The 20,488-nt window shown below is 45.5% G+C and overlaps 1 protein-coding gene across 1 annotated transcript in view; it reads right to left on the bottom strand.

The window, feature by feature from the left end:
• The window catches only part of LOC126412327 (leucine-rich repeat-containing protein 24-like), a 960,970-nt gene that overhangs the window by 907,022 nt on the left and 33,460 nt on the right, over positions 1–20,488 (bottom strand). The gene's annotated exons all lie outside the window — the stretch shown is intronic.

The following is a 20,488-nucleotide window of genomic DNA, read 5'->3' as shown; positions in this document are numbered from 1 at the left end:
TCCTCCCTTGTGGTGGACTGGAACCCCGGCGATGAGTATGCCTTGGCTCAAGTTTTCATGCAGTCCAACATGACACAGCCACACCCGAATGCCCCACAAATCTGAATGCTGCACGGATCGACCAGCCGGCCAAATGGTGACGCACAATGAAGCTCCTTTCAAACGCTATCAGGTGCTGATAACGCTGTCTCAAACGAGTACGCTGCATCTGCGTGTCCATCACAGTGATCACTCAACAATTTACGATGTTCACGCCAATTATGTAACATACAAGGCCTGGTAACAACAGTAAACACGTACAACATTAATGCACTCTGGTGACCGTCCTACCTATCACTGAGAATTGCACGTCTAACCATTTAAACAGAGTGATGCAGCCAAGACAGGTCACCACCGATGTATCCAGAATGAATAAATATATCAAGGTCGGTGTTTCTTCCTTTTAAAAAATTTTGGATAGATTTATTGCACCACTTTGCACTTTTCGTAGATAACATTCGGAGAGCCGTAACCACTTTTTGAAGTCACTGCCATGGAGGCAAGCTTCCTTGTCGAGGACCACCATTGAGAAAATTTAGGCAACAGCATTTGAAGCTGACTGCTGAACAATTCTGTTGCCTCCCACATACATTGCGCGTAAGAATAATGAAGATAAGATACGAGAAGTTAGGGCTCATATGGAGGAGCATAAACAGTCTTTTTTCCCCTCACTCTGTTTGCGAGTGGAAGAGGAAAGGAAATGAATAGTAATAGTACGAGTTAACCTGCACCACGTGCCGTAAGCTGGATTGCGGAGTAGCGATGAAGTTGTCGATGTACATGAAGCTGTAGATGATCGGATGAAGAAGATGAAATGAGATGGAATATAGTGTTCGCAGAACACTCGTTTGGTCGACCCCTCTCGTACTTCAGAGATGCCTCTTAGCGACATTAGCATTGTGCGTTACTGTTACTAAAAGTTGAGTTTCATTTCTTTCACCAGTTGTTCTTAGTTTCCTTGTCATATTTTATTCTCCACAAGTCCAGTTTCTAGATCACTTATAATATTTGCAAAGACATACCGCGAGTGCTTGGCACGAACTGGGTACTCTTCAGCATACAACCACACAGCTCTCTAATAGTTTGGAGGCTGTCGCCATAAATTATATTCACTTTTTAGACTGCCGTATATATTGCGTATTTGTCAATAGCTTTCCGAGTAAGTTATATGACTGCTGCAACAGCAAAACACGAACTGATGAGCTTCAAGCGCAAAGGTAAACATAAGAACGGTAAATGAGTTGAGTGTTTGTTTACCTTTGGTAAAACAGGGCAGGCGTCTATGGAATCTCTTCTCCTGAAGGCGGGACAGTGGCTTGTAGCGATGTTGTCTTGATACTAGTGATCAAGTCCCGTACATGTTATGTCGCTGAAGGCCTCTTAGAAACTTCTTTCAAACGTCACAAAAAAAAAGAGGGGGGTCGTAATTCGGTGATTATGAGCGATCAAAATTACTTGCGAAAGTCAGGAAATTCGTCATGCAACATGGCAACTCGATACATCTATTCGTTCTGGGTATATTTTGGGTGGCCTCTCTAAACTACCTCACTCTGTATAGCCGCCAGTGGTGTGTGACTTTGACTTCAGACCGTGTCTTCCGAGTGCTTCATTTTTTGTTGTCAGGCAGTGTACGTAAATGGCCTGTTGGATAAGGCGGATATCCGTGGTGCTGTTCGAGGGTGGCTTTGTCTTCTGAGTACTCGTAATAATTGTTATGACATAAAGGAGGTTCTGAGAAAGTGTAACGTTTTGTTCATCAAATGATGGGAAGACCCGTTAGTTTTTGATTATGATTGACGAATAATGTCTAGAAACACTCACGTGCATTAAATATGACAGAGTGAGTGTACGGAGTGATTTAAAGTGGAGCATTCGACCAATGTAGTGCTTCCTCCTACATGTATCTCGCGAAAAGACTGTCAAGATAAAATTAGATTCGAGCTCACACGGAGGCTTAATAACAGTCGTTCTTCCCGCACAACATTCTTTCTGGAACAGGAACAACAGAACAGGGGAGGGGGGGGGGGGCAGGAGGACGAGGGAAAGGAGGAGTAACAGTGGTTCACATGGCACCCTCCGCCTCACACCGTAAGGTCTTTTGCCGTGTATGGATGTACACTAAGGTGATTCGTGTCGAACCTCCTTTTGCCCGGCGTAATACAGCAACTCGACGAGACATGGACTCAATAAGCTGTTGGAACTCCCCTGCAAATATACAGACATTAAAAAAATTGCGTCACCCCGGTTCCCAGAACTCCTGAAGGTAGACGTTGACTGTGGATATTGTATCACAGACACTGTCCCTTTGAATGACCAGAGATGTCCCTAAACCCGTCCAAAGATGTAACAACCTTGCATGAGCAGTGCCTATTAGACGGAGGGGGCCCGACAGCCGAGCAGTTCCAGTCATTCCACCAGGTAAGAGGTACACGGCTCGTATTGTCTGTTGTTCAGCATTGCCTAGACGGTCAGTACAGCGATTCTATAGCGTCCGCATTGTTACTTTGTGCCAGGAAGGGCTCTCCAGGCGTCTCGGAGTGAACCAAAGCGACGTTATTCGGACGTGGAGGAGATACAGAGAGACAGGAACTGTCGATGACATGCCTCGCTCAGTCCACATAAGGGCTACTACTGCAGTGGATGACCGCTACCTACGGATTATGGCTCGGAGGAACCCTGACAGCAACGCCACCATGTTGAATAATGCTTTTCGTGCAGCCATAGGACGTCGTGTTACTACTAAAACTGTGCGCAATATGCTGCATGAAGCGCAATTTCACTCGCGACGTCCATGGCGAGTTCCATCTTTGCAACCACGACACTATGCAGCGCGGTACAGATGGGTCCAACCACGCCCAATGGACCGCTCAGGATTGGCAACATGTTCTCTTCGCCGATGAATGTCGCATATGCCTTCTACTAGATAATCGTCGGAGACATGTTTGGAGGCAACCCCTTCAGGCTGCACGCCTTAGACATACTGTCCAGCAAGTGCAGCAAGTTGGAGGTTCCCTGCTGTTTTGGAGCGCCATTTTCGGGGGGTGACGTACGCCGCTGGTGGTCATGGAAGGCGCCGTAACAGCTGTACGATACGTGAATACCATCCTCCAACCGAATGTGCAACCTTATCGGCAGCATATTGGCGAGGCATTCGTCTTCATGGACGATAATTCCCGCCCCCATTGTGCACAACTTGTAAATGACTTCTTTCAGGATAACGGCATCGCTCGACTAGAGTGGCCAGCATTTTCTCCGGACATGGACCCTATCGAACATGCCTGAGATAGATTGAAAAGGGCTGTTTATGGACGACGTGACCCACCAACGACTCTGAGGGATCTACGCCGAATCGCCGTGGCAGAGTGGGACAATTGGACCAACAGTGCCTTGATGAACTTGTGGCTAGTATGCCACAACGAATACAGGCATGCGTCAATGCAAGAGGACGTGCTTCTGGGTATTAGAGGTACCGGTGGACCACCACCTCTCAAGGTCTCGCTGTATGGTGGTACAATATGTAATGTGTGGTTTTCGTGAGCAATACAGAGGGCAGAAATGATGTTTATGTTGATCTCTATTCCAATTTTCTGTACAGGTTGCGGAACTCTCGGAACCGAAGTGATGCAACACTTTTTTTTGATATGTGTATTAAGTTGAGGTTGATGTTGTTTTGGAGGAGGAGACCAGAAAGCGAGGTCATCAATCTCATCGGATTGAGGAAGTACTGGGAAGGAAGTCGGCCGTGCCCTCTCAGAGGAACCATCCCGGCATTCGCCTGGGAGCGATTTAGGGAAATCACGGAAAACCTAAATCAGGATGGTCGGACGCGGGATTGAACCGTCGTCCTCCCAAATGCAAGTCCAGTGTGCTAACCACTGCGCAACATCGCTCCATTGTGTGTATTAAGTCCTTCTGCCTTTATAGCCTCCATAACTTCCGAAGTGTTCCTGGTGCAGGATTTTGTACACGAACTGATCTCTTCGCTATGTCCCATAAATGTTGTTTACATATTAATCGAGGGTGGGCGGGAGAGGTGGGGGGGGGGGAGGAAATAGAATGGATTAATGGTGTTAGCTGCATTGTGACATTACGCGGAACCAACGGCGACAAGCGTAAATGTGTGCCGGACTAGGATTCGAACCCGGGATCTCTTGACTGCTAGGTACGAGCACAAACCAGTGCGCTATCCGGGACACAGTGTTCATAAACGTTCGATCTGATTCTCGTCGGGCGATCTAAGTGACCAAATACTCCCTCGAATTGTCCAGAAAGCTCTTCAACGCGAACAACTGTGACCCGATGGCATGGCGCATTGTCATCCGTCATTCTGTCGTTGTTTGGGAAGATCCAAGTCCGTCAATAGCTGCAAATCATCTCCAAGTAGATGAACATAATCATTTACAGTCAACGATTTGTTCAGCTGGACCAAAGCACTCAGTCCATTCCATATAAACACAGCCCACTCTATTTTGGAGCCACCAGCAGCTCGCACAGTGCCTTGTCTACAACTTGGATGCATGGCTTCGTGGGGTCTACACCACATTGTAACCCTATGATCAGCTCATAACAACTGAAATCAAGACTTACCTGACCCGGCCGCGGTTTGCCAGTCGTGTAGGGCTCCACTGACATGGCCACGAGCCTAGGAGAGGCACTGCGGGCGATGTCATACTGTCAGCAAAGTCACTCGTGTTGGTCGTCGTAGGTCTCACTCTAATTTCTGCGGTTATTTCAAGCAGTGTTGCTTCTGCATTAACAATGAGAACTCTACGCAAACACCACAGCTCTCGGTCGTTAAGTGAAGGCCAACGACCACTACATTGTCCGTGGTCAGAGGTTTTGCCTGAAATGTGGTATTCTCGGCACGGTGGATCTCAGAATATTGAATTTTCTAACGATTTCCGAAATGGAATGCCCCATGCGTCCACCTCCAACTATCATGCCACGTTCAAAGTCTGTGCGGCCATAATCACTTCAGAAACCCTTTCATATGAATCACCTGAACGAGCGGTCTAAGGTGCTGCAGTCATGGAGTGTGCGGCTGATCCCGGCGGAGGTTCGAGTCCTCCCTCGGGCATGGGTGTGTGTGTTTGTCCTTAGGATAATTTAGGTTGAGTAGTGTGTAAGCTTAGGGACTGATGACCATAGCAGTTAAGTCCCTTAAGATTAAAAAAAAAAAATCACCTGAACGGAAAAAAACAGCTCCACCAATGCTCAGCTCTTTTAGACCTTGCATATGCGATACTACCGTCTTATGTGTGTGTGTGTGTGTGTATGTCACTATGCTATCACTTTTGTCGCCTCAGTGTAAGTGTGGAGGTTTAGTTCGTTGCGAGGCACTTTTGATAGGTACAACCCACTCTGTATAAAACTTGGCAGAAATCCGTTTTCCACTGGCTCGGTTGACAGCCCAGACAACCAGGCAGACTTGAGTAGTCGGTATTGACGAAGCGCCTAAGCGGTCGGTGGTGTCGTTTCGACCGTGCGCCCATCTTCAGAGGCGCTGGGAAAAGCCTCACGCCAGCGGGGCTCGGAATGTTATTTCGAATCAGAGACGAGGCGACTGCCAGATCATGCGCTGCGGCGGCGGGCGAAAGAAAACAGGGCACTGCTTTCCTTCGGCGAATTTGCGTTTCCACTGCGCGGGCCGAGGCGGCGAAAGCGGGTTTGTGCGGGCGGGAGCGGCCGAGCAGTATTTTTCTTCCACCCTACCCGCCGTCTGCGTAAACACTTTGCAAAACGCTGTTCGCTATCGTTTGTTTTGCCGCCGAGCAGACTTGGTAATTATTTTCATCTTTAATACCTCCCTTGGAAAAGCTGCTATTCCAATTTTAATAATCACTCAGAGAGGTCTCTCTGGTCGCCTCCGACTGTTCGTAAACGCTGCCAGAATACTCCCGTTTCCTATTTCTCTGTCAACAACACACACACACACAAACACACACACACACACACACACACACGCGCGGAAACATTAGATCAGCAACGTCAGTCGTCTTTGCTACTGTTCTGTATTCCTGTGAAAACACGGGCACTACAGGCAACATTTTGTGCGCAGAAGATGTCATAACTTTTTCCTCTCGTTATATCGGCATCTTAATGGTGTGGCTTTTCGGAGGAGGCCGTTTTCGACGAGATGTAAAATTAATAGCTTTCATTCTCTAGGAAGTGGAAACGATACAATAATGGAAGAAATGAAAGAATTCTACGAAGCAAAAGTACACAGGATGGGTGAAGCGAGGAAGATATCAGAACTAGATTGCCACAGGAGAACAATCTCTAATAAAAAGAGGTCTTCCGGTATCACATATCCTTACGCATCTGGGTAAGTTCCTGAAAGTTACGTCAAGAGACAGCATTGTATGGGAGTCAAAAGTGGCCCTCAGAACTAGAAAGAAGAGGGAACTGGAAACACTTGACAAGTGGTACTCTAGAAGAATGTTAAAAGTTAAATAGACAGATAAACTAGGAAGTGGAGATGTACTATAAGGAATAGATAACGATAGAATTTGTGGATGGCCCTTACCAGAAGAACGGTGTATCCCACAGTAGTTAACTTGGTCGTGGAAGAAACAATAGAAGGGAAACATACCGTATTGGCAAAATGATACAAGCCCAGAAAGTATTTCATGCACCACAGAGTAGGCAAACCAACTTAAACATTGCCCTGCTCAACTGCGGATTGCCTGTCTTAAGATTCATGAAATACTAAACTAAAGATACTAACTAAGCTCCGTCCTAACAGGTCTCGGAAGACCCTAACGGCGCTGACCGCCCGCTGTGTCATCATAAGCGTACAGGCATCACTAGATGGGGATATGGAGGGGTGTGGTCAGTACAGGGCACTGCCGACCGGTGTCAATTTTCGTGACCTGAGCTGCTACCTCTCAATCAAGTAACTCCTCAACTTTCCTTACAAACGGCTGAGTGCACCACCCTTGCCAATGGCCTTCGACAGACCTGACGGTCACCCATCCAAATGCTAGCCAAGCGCGACGGCGTTTTAAGTTCGGTGTCCTGGTAGTGACGGTGTTATCACTGCAGCAAGGCCGTTGGCCCCTTCGTGAGATACACTGCTGGAAAAAGAAGAAAGAACACCTTGACGTAGGTGACTGAGGCGTGCTATACTTGCACGGGACACTAGGAGAGGGCAGTTCGTGCGATGAGGAGGTTCTGCACAGAATCGGAAAGGTACGAAATGTGGGGGGAACACTGACAAGAAGAGGGGACAGGATGATGGGAAATCTGTTAATACATCACGAATGACTTCCATGGTACTAGAGGGAGCTGTAGAGGGCAAAAACTCTAGAGCATGTCCAGCAAATAATTGAGGACGTATGTTGCAAGTGCTTCTCTGAGATGAAGATGTTGGCACAGGACAGGAATTTTTGCAGGCCGCATCAAACCAGTCAGGAGACAGATGACTCAAAGAAAAAAAAATATCAGCTAGGAGTACCCCATTCTTCTTCTTCTTCTTCTTCTTCTTCTTCTTCTTCTTCTTCTTCCCGCCTTCTTCTGCACCATCATGAGACCAGTCACTTACAACAAAGTCCTGATGGTTCACCTACCCTGCCACGATACCAGTTACTTCAGGTCATGATGTGGAATGGCCTTTTATAGAAAAATGAACGCTTGTAATAATAATAACATATGTAGGCACTATAGCGCAATCATTTTTACCGACTGATCTACAAAGACTACACCTTGCATTGTGTAATGATGGGGTAGCTAATTTACATTTGAGCAATGGTACGTAGTCTGCAATACTTCAACAACAAAAATAAGTGATTAATTTTTACATTATTTCGCGAATTATTGTATCTTGTATGCAGTAAATTCCGCACGTATTTCTTTCAGTCTGGTGGGTGTTCCTTCAGCTTCTTCTGCTGACACTGTATTGATGCACTGTCCTAAATCGTCTGCGTGCACACTGTACAAATGGAGATAGTTCACGATGTCTTTATACACAGTTTGGACACGCTGCAGCCCACGGTTCAGTCTTTCCAGCACAATGTATGGCAACATCTGTTGGCCGAACATGTTTGTGATGGTAGAGTGTTGCAGATAAATGGGTCGACCTCCAGATCTTACCATCAGTGTCATGCCATCGTACAACGATGTTATAGATAGCATCAGACCAGCACAGTAAATGTCTGTAGGTCATCTGTTGGTTGATGTAATGTCCTGCACGATACAGTTCATCCCATTCCAACTCTGTCAACCGCACTTTAACACTTGTCGATGCATTTTCAATTTCCAACACAACACGCCAGTCTCTACCCATTGATGCTTCTAAACCAATATTTAAGCCCTTTGAACTCCTGACTGTTAAGTTATAAACTGCAGTGAAAAGCAGTAGCGCACTGGCAGCTTCTCATCTACCACATAAACACTCTGTCCTTGCAGTAACACCAGAATGTCCTGCACCATGCGGCGCAAGGCCCCTAACACAGTTCTTCTGAGAGTCAGGGACTTGCTGGATGTCTTCAATACACAAACCAATGCATGTGATGGATAATAGCAGCTCATTGCCCTGCTCCAACATGCTGGACGGTCCGCCATAGGGCCCTAGGATCCTGCTATCATTGCTGCTACTGACAGGTCAGAGTCCGCTGCAGGTCCTGAGGAGCTGATGGTAGCTGCTGCTGGTTCAGACATGCTAGATGTCGCTTTTGGTCCAAACACGCCAGAGGCCGCTGAAGAAAGAAGAAGAGACAATAAGCATCTACACTACTGGCCATTAAAATTGCTACACCAAGAAGAAATGGAGATAAACGGGTATTCATTGGACAAATTTATTATACTAGAACTGACATGTGATTACATTTTCACGAAATTTGGGTGCATAGATCCTGAGAAATCACTACCCAGAACAACCACCTCTGGCCGTAATAACGGCCTTGACACGCCTGGGCATTGAATCAAACAGAGCCTGGATGGCGTGTACAGGTACAGCTGCCCATGCAGATTCAACACGATACCACAGTTCATCAAGAGTAGTGACTGGCATATTGTGACGAGCCAGTTGCTCGGTCACCATTGACCAGACGTTTTCAATTGGTGAGAGATCTGGAGAATATGCTGGCCAGGGTAGCTGTCGAACATTTTCTGTACCCAGAAAGGCCCGTACAGGACCTGCAACATGCGGTCGTATATTATCCTGCTGAAATGTAGGGTTTCGCAGGGATCGAATGAAGGGTAGAGCCACGGGTCGTGACACATCTGAAGTGTAACGTCCATTGTTCAAAGTGCCGTCAATGCGAACAAGAGGTAACCGAGACGTGTAACCAATGGCACCCCATACCATCACGCCGGGATGACGAATACACGCTTCTAATGTGCGTTCACCGCGATGCCGCCAAACACGGATGCGACCATCATGATGCTGTAAACAGAACCTGGATTCACCCGAAAAAATGAAGTTTTGCCATTCGTGCACCCAGGTTTGTCGTTGACTACACCATCGCAGGCGCTCCTGTCTGTTCAAAATGGTTTAAATGGCTCTGAGCACTATGCGACTTAACTTCTGAGGTCATCAGTCGCCTAGAACTTAGAACTAATTAAACCTAACTAACCTAAGGACATCACACACATCCATGCCCGAGGCAGGATTCGAACCTGCGACCGTAGCGGTCGCTCGGCTCCAGACTGTAGCGCCTAGAACCGCACGGCCACTCCGGCCGGCTCCTGTCTGTGATGCAGAGTCAAGGGTAACCGCAACCATGGTCTCCAAGTCGATAGTCCATGCTGCTGCAAACGTCGTCGAACTGTTCGTGCAGATAGTTGTTGTCTTGCAAACGTCCCCATCTGTTGACTCAGGGACCGAGACGTGGCTGCATGATCCGTTACAGCCATGCGGATAAGATGCCTGTCACCTGGACTGCTAGTGATACGAGGCCGTTGGGATGCAGCACGGCGTTCCGTATTACCCTCCTGAACCCACCGATTCCATATTCTGCTAACAGTCATTGGATCTCGACCAACGCGAGCAGCAATGTCGCGATACGATAAACCGCAATCGCGACAGGCTACAATTCGACCTTTATCAAAGTCGGAAACGTGATGGTACGCATTTCTCCTCCTCACACGAGGCATCAGAACAACGTTTCACCAGGCAACGCCGGGCAACTGCTGTTTGTGTATGAGAAATCGGTTGGAAACTTTCCTCATGTCTGCACATTGTAGGTGTCGGCACCGGCGCCAACGTTGTGTGAATGCTCTGAAAAGCTAATCATTTGCATATCACAGCATCTTCTTCCTGTCGGTTAAATTTCGCGTCTGTAGCACGTCATCTTCGTGGTGTAGCAATTTTAATAGCCAGTAGTGTACTTTTGTCTGTCCATCCTTTTGGCAAGAGGTCTTTTGGACGACGGCCGTTAACTACTATAGGAAAATAAAACGCCTGAAGCCGTCCTTATGATTTTATTTATTTAGTTGCAACCAGTTTCTGCGCTTCAATGAGCCATTTTAGGCCGTAGTTCCGCATCAATTACAACCTGAAGATGGCGCATTAAAGCGCTGAAACTGATTGCAACAAAATAAATAAAATCTTAAGGATGGTTGTAGGCGTTTTATTTTTCCACAATAAGCATCGACAGACAATGACAAAGTTATAAGAAGAGAAGGAACTTGACAAAGAAGACGAGGAGGAACCGCCACATGCGATAATAGTGGGAACGAAATGTAATGAGTACTTACTTTTATGCTTCTTCTGTGTTGGAGAGGCGGATGAGGATCTTGGCTGCTGCTGATGCTTCAAGGTTCATTTTCTTCTAGAGGATAACTGTGACTGGGGCCAATAGCTACCTCATCCACCTTATATCCCTAGCATCACGATCACATGACTATAAATTAATCACTCAATCAATTTATTGACTTCAGCAGTATATCTGAATCGATTCCATGAAAGGCGTTTGCCTTGGACAGAGTTCTCGCATGCAGCGGTATCCTACAGAAGAAGGCTTGGAGGTTTTCCAGGTAAACGCTACTTTGTTTGCGATTCAGTCCTCCACTATCGACGGCATGTGCGGACCCAGCATTTGTATACAGCAGTAAGTGGCCCCTTCAGAGAGAGAGAGAGAGAGAGAGAGACAGAGATTGAGAGAGAGAGGGGGGGGGGGGAGGGCATGTGTTTCTACAGGACTTTTTCACGTATCAATGTCAGAGGATTACCACCAACTGATGCTTTGTTCGGAAATTAGCGTTACTTCCGGTCTGCGCGGTGTGTGAACCAGCTGGTAGTGCGGCAGCCAATAGTGATCACAATGCCCAAGCAGCAGTACTGTAGCCTCTCGAACACTGGTACATGGTGAAACCTAGGCGTACGTACGGGAATACACAAAGCGGCTGGCACATCTGCCATGCGGGATCGAGAATTTTTAACGGTGCAGTTATGTGCGGTGAAGTTTGTTGACATCGACTTCGTGACGGTATTCCTTGCGAGATCGGAAAGAAAGCGATCTATTTAATTAATCCTTTCCGAAATAGCAGAGAATGATGAGCAAGAGAGAACCTATCCCTGCACAGTGAATTTGATAAGAAAACAGTGTATTCTTTGCTATGTAATTGAATTTCTTGTTGTGAAATCCTTCATCTCCAGCGCAGATTGAGTCTTTTCCCACCAATTTCCAGATGGGGGAGGGGGTATGGGGTAGGATGGGAATGCCTGGAGGGGGATTTCCAGAGGGAATTGGTTAATTAATTTATCGATTTAATTAATTAATCAGTAAAATTGATATCAAAAGTATGATTTCAGCGGTGAAGTGGTTTCCCAGGAGGATGGGGGTGGGGGCGGTGGAGTAGCAGGGAGAGGTTCAAATGGCTCTGAGCACTATGAGACTTAACTTCTGAGGTCATCAGTCCCCTAGAACTTAGAACTACTTAAACCTAACTAACCCAAGGACGTCACACACATCCATGGCCGAGGCAGGACTCGAACCTGCGACCGCAGCGGTCACGCAGTTCCAAGCTGTAGCGCCTAGAACCGCTCGGCCACTCCGGCCGGCTCAGGGAGAGGGATAAGGGTTTTCTCAGAAGGAAAGATTATCCCCAGGGGGTCACAAATCAACCACAAGGAGGTCATAAGATAGGTTATGGAGAGGGGGGGGGGGGGTCATAAATCAATCATGTTTGCTCCTGAATGTGTGCAACCCACACTAACCAAATGCGCTACAATCGGCTGTGCCCACTACTAGTGGGGTGCACTCAGCCCTTTTGAGGCCAATTGAGGAGCTACTCGATGGGAAAGTAGCGGCTCCAGTGACAAAAACTGACAATGGGCAGGAGAGCAGCGTGCTGGCCACATGCCCCACAATTTCCACATAAAGTGACGCCTGTGGGCTGAGGATAACACGACGGTCGGAGGGTATCGTTGGGTCTTCAAGTTCTGTTTGGAGGGGCTTAGTTGGAATTACTTAATATTGCTCGTTGGTTAAATTTCCCCATTGCTGGACCAATTCAAATCTTTCTAACTACATTTGGCTTTCCTCAAGTTAGCAAAACTGAAAGGAAGAGATACACTTGAAGTTACCTGAGGCGGTAGACACTGGGATGAGGAATAGCTTAGTAGGAAGTTCAGTTGAAGCAGAATGGACATCTCTAAAAAGGACAGTCACAGACGCTGGAAAGAAAAATATAGGCGCAAAGAAAGCAGCTGTGAAGAAAGCGGTGTGCGGTTTGCAGGGGGGGATGGTGGGGATTTCCCCCCCTTTGCATCAGACCATCCCCTCCTCTGGTTTTAGTTTATGCACCCCAACCTGGGATGTTTATTTCCCACGCACTGGAGTAAAACTTTACTTATAATTTAAATTTGTGTAGTTGAACACTGAAAGTTTACTATTAGTACTGTTAATATGTTTGCTTATTAATTTTGAAAATGGTTATGTAGTAGTTAAGCATTTCAAAACATTTAGAACTAAATGACAAGGTGACGCACGCCACATTTCCGTAACATGCCACAATGTTGCAAGACGTCGTCCCAGCGTAAACGAGGCTTTAGAGCCAGATCTGTATTGTTTGGTGGATGTGATGTGTTGTGTACGAAACTAAAACCTGCAATCAGATGCAAACGTCGTGGAAAACTGTGAAGAGGTGTCATCCCGCAGCAAGATAACGCTCGCCCACATTCTGCCAAGCGGACAGCCGACGCAATAAAAGAGTTGAGATTAGAGATGCTGGAACATCTACCATACAGTCCAGACCTGGCTCCAAGCGATTTTTACATGTTTGGACCCTTAACGGAAGCACTACAGGGAAAAAGATTTGAAAGTGATGAAGACGTCATTGCTGGGGTGCAAAATTGGTTACAGATGCAACCGATAAACGTATTTTCTGATGAAATAAAAAAACTCGTAAAACGTCGGGGAAACTGCATTGAAGTCCAGGGAGGTTACGTAGAAAAATAACGCATGTTTCAGTTTTCTATCGTGAGAATAAGTACAGCTTTTCACAAATGTGCCTTTACTTTTTGGATTCCCCTCGTACACCTTTATGTAGATGGTTTTGTAAATAAGCTTTACCTATATTGTACTTTCAAAGATATAACAAGGGATGCCTTTTCTGATAGTGCATACGCGTGAACAGTGAGTTTCGGCATTAACATCTATTTATAAATAACTGTTTAACCATGGGTAAGGCCACGGTCCAAGCTAGTAACATATATAACTATACTAACCCCCTAAGACATCCCCCCCCCCCCCCCACAGGTAAAAGCACAAATCGCACACTGACGCATAGGTAACAGAAGAAATAAGTTAATTCATGAAAGAAGGAAGTACAAAAATGTTCAAGGAAATTCAGGAACACAGGAATACAAGTCACTTTGGAATGAAATTATAAGGATGTGCAAGAAAGCTAAGGTGAAATGGATGCATGAAAAATGCGAATAAATCGAAAAAATGATTTTCGGAAGGACTGACTCATACAGAAAAGTCAAAACAACCGTCGATGAAATTAAATGTAAGAGTGGTAACATTAAGAGTGCAATCGGAATTCCACTGTTCAATGCAAAGGAGGGAGCAGATAGGTGGAAAGAGCACACTGAAGGCTTCTAAGGGGTCAAGACTTCTCTGAGGATGTGATAGAAAAAGAAGTAGTAGTGTATATAGAAGAGACAGAGGATCCACTGTTGGAATCAGACTTTAAAAGAACTTTGGAAGACTTAAGATGGAATAAGGCTGTAGGGATAGAAAACATTCCATCAGAATTTCTAAGTTAATGGGGGAAGTAGCAACAAAACGACTGTTGGCGCTGGTGTGTATAATGTATGAGTCTGGCGATATATCATCTGACTGTATCCACACAACTCCGAAGATTGTAAGAGCTAACAAGTTCGAAAATAATCACACAAGCAGCTAAACAGCTCGTGCATCTAAGTTACTGAGAAGAAGAATATACAGAAGATTGGAAAAGAATGTTGTGGATGTGTTAGATGACGATCAGTGTCGCTTTAGGAAAGGTAAAGCCACGAGAGAGGCAATTCTGACGCTACGATTACTATTGAAAGCAAGACTAAGAAAAATCAAGACACGTTCATAGGATCTGTCGGCCTGGAAAAAGCATTCGACAATGACAAATGGTGCAAGATATTCGAAATTCTTGGAAAAATAGGGGTAAGCTATAGGGAGAGACGAGGAATATACAACATGTACAAGAGCCAAGAGGGAATAATAAGGGTGGACGGCCAAGAACGAAGTGCTCGGGCTAAAAAGGGTGTAAGACAGGGCTGTAACCTTTCAGCCCTACCGTTCGATCTATATAGCGAAGAAGCAATGACGGAAATAAAATAAATCTTCTAGAGTGGAATTAAAACCCAAGATGAAAGAAGATCAGTGATGCGATTCGCTTACGCATTGCTATCCTCAGTGAAAATGAAGCAGTATTACATGATCTGCTGAATGCAATGAACAGTCTAATGAGTACAGAATATGAATTGAGAGTAAATGGAAGAAAAATGAAAGTAATGAGAAGTAGCACGAATGAGAACAGCGAGAAACTTAACATCAGGACTGGTTATCACGAAGTAGATGAAGTGAAGGGATTCTGCTACGTAGGCAGCAAATAAACCATGGCAAATGGAATAAGGAGGACATAAAAAGCAAAATAGCACTGGCAGAAAGGGCATTCCTGGCCAAGAGATGTCTGCTTGTATCAAACATACGACTTAATCTGAGGAAAAAATTTCTGAGATTGAACGTTTGGAACAAAACATTATATGGCAGTGAGACATGGACTGTGGGAAACCCGGAACAGAAGAGAATCGAAGCATTTGAGATTTGGTGCTACAGACGGATGATGAAAATTAGGTGGACTGGTGAGGTAAAGGATGAGGATATTCTGCGCTGAATTGAATATGAAAGGAATATATGGAAAACACTAACAAGAAGAAGGGAGAGGATGATAGGACATCTGTTAAAACACCACGGGTTAACTTACAAGGTACTAGAGGATACTGTAGAGGGTAAAAACTGTAGACAAAGATAGATACTGGAATACACCCAGCAAATAATTGAAGACTTGGGTTGCAACTGTTACTCTGAGATGAAGAGAGAAATTCGTGGGGGGCCACATCAAACCAGGTGGATGACTGGTGACACAAATAAAAATAGAAAAAGATTTCTGCATTGACATATGAAGGGGTTATACTTCATCATGGTGAACTTGTAATACCGCAGTACCACAAATCATGCAATCAGAATACAGAATATGGTGCTGACGCCTTGTCAAAGACCTCAAGGCAAACGTACCTTCCGTGGTCTGAAAGCAAGTTACTAATACAAAGGGTGACTTATCTTCCAGTATTCGTTACGAACAGAAATGCAGCGGAGTGAAACGGTTGAATTAGATACGAAAGTATTTAGTTTAGTTACTCCTGCATAAAGCGTTCCTGCTAGACCTTATGGTTGCTCACATCTATCATCTTACGAAGCTTGTGCTTCATTTAAATGAATTTTTGAGAGGCATAAATTTGAAATAAATTTGCATTAATCTTACCATTATTATTGTGCTTCAAGAATACGAAATTTTACAGTGACCCCAAGGATTAAAGTTGCTTGAAACAGGTTCTACCTTCTGCGCACACATTCAAAGGTCGGTTCGTCAGTGTGCATTTGAAAATTATGTAAGGTGCATTGTTAAACCCGATCGCAAAATAATTGCGGTTTACAAAGAGAACGGAAACTGTGCGACTGAATCGTATACGCGAGAGTCACTCTGCCACAATATTCGATACTTGAGTCACATAAATCGCCCCGCATTTAACAATGGAAAAATTATGTTTTGTCCAGAATCGTCACATGAGAGGAGCTGTATTTTAATAAAATACCTCACACATATAAACCACTGCTGTTTTCACATACTCTCTTTCTTCCTCTGCATGCGTATATGCCTTAAATTTCAGTGACTCACTGTAAGAAAGTACACGTCATCTCTATCGCTGCCACGAGCAGAATACGATGAAGAAACCAGTTTTGTTCTCCTTTGAAGTTTGCAAAGCATCCTGAATGTCAGCGCGCCTATGAATCTCTCACGGCCCAAAGAACTTCAGCAGGTACACTACCCTAGCAGATGCCATAACGAAAGTCGATCAGTGGATTCAGAGATAAGAGCAATAGTTGCCTGCTGGTAAGTGACACAGAACGAAACGAAACTGTGAAAGTTGGCGGGTACGCGAAAACACTCTACAACTAAAAACACGCACAATGAAGGAGTTACGTAAATTTGTTACAAACTTATATTAGTACATGTATCAATGGAAAAAGCAAAACTGTAAACTTTGGCGGCCGGTGGATGAGTGTGTGACGCGCAGGTGGCAGGAATAGCTATCAGGGGAGAGGTCTATACTATGGCATACAGTCTCTGTGAATTTCGTTGCGGACAGTAGAAATGCCTTGCAGACAGGCGCGAGACCAATATACGCCGATGTCAGCATTTGTGATAGGACGTACAGTTGCGCTCAAAGTAGGTAGCATCTGGACAGCAGTGATGCCACTATTTCACGATGTTTTGCAGGTACGTGGGAACCGTAGCCGAACACAGCGTCAAATGGAAACGGTCGACCTAGAGAGACGACATAGCGTGAGGACCAAGCAATAGTCAGAGAGGCACTCACATCCTCGTATTCATCATTATCATCGATCTGACGTGCAACATGGCTTCAGGGATAGGCGTGGGGCTGGGCTCACAGAGCCTCTTGCACCTGCTACCATTGAACTCTGCACACCTACATCCTCGTCTGCAGTGGTGATGGGAACATTCGGTCTGGAATCTCATTGACTGGAGTTGAATTGTTTTCAGAGCTGAGTCCCGTTTCGAACTGAGTCCCAATGACCAGTAGAGACATGTCTGAAGACGCCCCAGACAGAAGTGGGATACTAACCTAACTGTGCCCTGCCAGATGCCTCGATAACCAAAAGCGTTGATCTAGTGTGGCATTTCATTTAATAGTAGGACCCCTTTGGCTGTCATCCGCTGTGCCCTTGCAACACAGTGGTACGTTGACAATATTTTACGCCCCGTTTAGTTACCCTTCACGGGAAACCATCTTGAGCTTCCATTTCACCAAGAAAATGCCAGCCAGCACACGGCAAATGTTTCTACTGCTTGTCTTGTTCTTTCTAAACCCTACCATGGTCAGCGAGGCCGCCAAATCTCTCCCCAATTGAGAACGTTTGCAGTATACGGGCAGAGCCTACAAACACCTCGAGATTTTGACGATCTAACACGCCAGTTGGACACGATAACCCTCAGCTTGGTATCCAACAACTCTGTCATACAATGCCAAGCCGAGTAACTGCTTGCGTAAGGGCCAGATGTGGACAAACGCGTTATTGACTTGCTCAGTTTGTGAAGCTCTTTCTTGTGAATAAATCGACCATGTATTCCTAAACTGCACTCATTTGTATCTTTTTTTTTTGTGCATGTACATCATACCTACCGAATTTCATCCCATCCGAATAATTCCTTCATGGTGCGTCGTTTTTTTTTTCTTGCCTTAGAGTGTATAACAGAGAACTTTCAAGTTCAATATCAAATATTGCCCCACTTTGTATAAGTGTACCTGAAACGGAAACTTTTCAGAAACGTTCCCGTCTAATTGGGCTCAGAAGTCGCCCTTGGGCCGCCTTAACAAGAGATACAGTATTATTTTATCTTGTTGCAAGTTACTGTACCCGCCTACCTGTTTAAGTGATCCGCGTGTCGGCTTAATATTTTGAAACAATACTCCAGTAGTGTGTAGTAAGTTATGAATTCTTTCAAAGACAGCCGGATTACGTCGTAAGTGTTGGCAAGACCGTACAATTCGCTGCTCCAGTTCGTCTTGTGTTTTTCAACAGGAGCGATTTACACTTCATTTTTGAGATGACTCCAGACAGAAAAATCCAGTGGAATGAGGTCAGGTGACCTTGGGTGTCAAGATACTGGCTGTCGATTTGAACTTATGGAGAGTGATCATGATATACAGACATGGGATGGTGGAAATATAAAACCCGCATGCGGCAGTCTGTATTAAGAGATGGTTACGAATGTGGTATCAGTCGGAAGAAATTAATACTTTTATATGCTTAATAAGAATATAAATGCTTTATATTTGATTCATCAATGTGAAATTACATCTTTCTTATGATGAAATTCAGGTTATAGAAAGAGTTATTTTCAGTCATATACAACAAATTTGCGGTTGACACGAAACATTAAAAATGCGACATTAGGGAAAAAAATAAGAATGTATGGAAAAATCCTATTGGATACAAAAAAAAAAAAACAGTAAAAATGGCAAGTTAAAGAACTTTAGAAAACGCTTGTTTCATTTCCATGTCATGTGCAACTCTTCGTTTGCTTGCCAAAACTTCACACCCTTCCATTTGAATGAATTCAGTGCATCATTTTCACGCCTGCTATTACTTAGAGTAGACTGGCATAATTAAAGTTGAGTAACCTACGTTTTCAAAGGTGCTGTCTTTGAGTGAAGTGTAATCCAAGACCAGCATTCAGCGACATGACTGTGGGGAAAAATTCCCAGAACCATCCTGAAATTGGCCGGTGGGATCGACTTTTACTAGCATTGAATCAAGGCATTGCTCATCTCCCCAGTTCGAGACATTGTTTATGCAGCTAAGCCGATATTCCCGTCGCCACGTTGGTTTAGTTTAACTACAGACATTTGTTGCTAGAAAGGCGCAAGTCTTTTGTTCATTATTAGGACATGTATACTTGCAGCGTACCGAAGGGGACAAGTACACCCTCCTGCACCGCTCTCCCACCTTCTATGCAGTCTGCTATGATTAGATGGAACGGAAATCCGTCAACGAAATATAGATCGGTATGCCGGCCCCGTGGAAACAGCTGGGGTCCAATGGATGTGAAAAGTGGCTGTCTACTCTCGGAGAACACACACACACACACACACACACACACACACACACACACACAAAACACAGCTCGATCGGGCGTACGGCTAAATGCGCCATCACGGTCGGCTGGTTTAAATTTTTTATCACGGCGTCGTCAGAATTTCGGTCCGCCGTTCCCCGCCGTCAAATAGTGACGTGACGCGAGCTTTCGCCGGCGCATTAGAGGCAGAAAAAAGAACGCAGTGGTAGGCGACCAGCCTGTCTGTCTGTCTCTCTCCACACACAGATCTGCGTTCCGCGTGTAAACAGCATAATGGGCGACAGCGAGTGGACGCAAAGGGAGAAACGATGGGAAAATGAGCGTTTTCCCTGGCTGCCGGCAGGTGGCAGGGTGGATAGCGAAAGCGACGTCTGGTGCCAAACGGCGCGGACCAATTGCCGTGCAAACAGTCGAAGAGCGCACGCCCGCTCAACTGCGCGGGTCAGCGCCATTACGTTCAGGCACGGGCGACTCGGGCAGAATCACTCCGCCCAACGGCCGAGGTTATTTAGGCACCAGCGCCATTCCGCTCCATTTGTAGGCAGTGCCAAAAGTGACTCGCGTTTCTTGCGGATTACGCTTATTTTTTACGTTTGCAAAAACTTCCAAAAACAAATATTCCAATATATCAACTGCACTGCTGGCCATTAAAAGTGCACCGAGCGAGGTGGCGCAGTGGTTAGCACACTGGACCCGCATTCGGGAGGACGACGGTTCAATCCCGTCTCCGGCCATCCTGATTTAGGTTTTCCGTGATTTCCCTCAATCGCTTCAGGCAAATGCCGGGATGGTTCCTTTGAAAGGGCACGGCCGATTTCCTTCCCCATCCTTCCCTCACCCCGAGCTTGCGCTCCGTCTCTAATGGACGTCTCCTCCCATTAAAAGTGCAGTACCATGAAGGGGGCATGCAACAAACGTCAAATTTGGATAATGACCTCTATAAACCCAATTTTTTAAATTTGTTTTCTTAGTTATTACTGACAAAAGACTTTCGAAGTACAAGGGAATTAAATCCATTTTGGTAATTTTTGGACTTATTCCACTTTTTAATACCATTTAT

This window comes from Schistocerca serialis, chromosome 7, assembly GCF_023864345.2.
Source record: "Schistocerca serialis cubense isolate TAMUIC-IGC-003099 chromosome 7, iqSchSeri2.2, whole genome shotgun sequence".
Classification (NCBI taxonomy): Eukaryota; Metazoa; Arthropoda; class Insecta; order Orthoptera; family Acrididae; genus Schistocerca; species Schistocerca serialis.
This window is presented reverse-complemented; position numbering and strand designations above follow the sequence as displayed.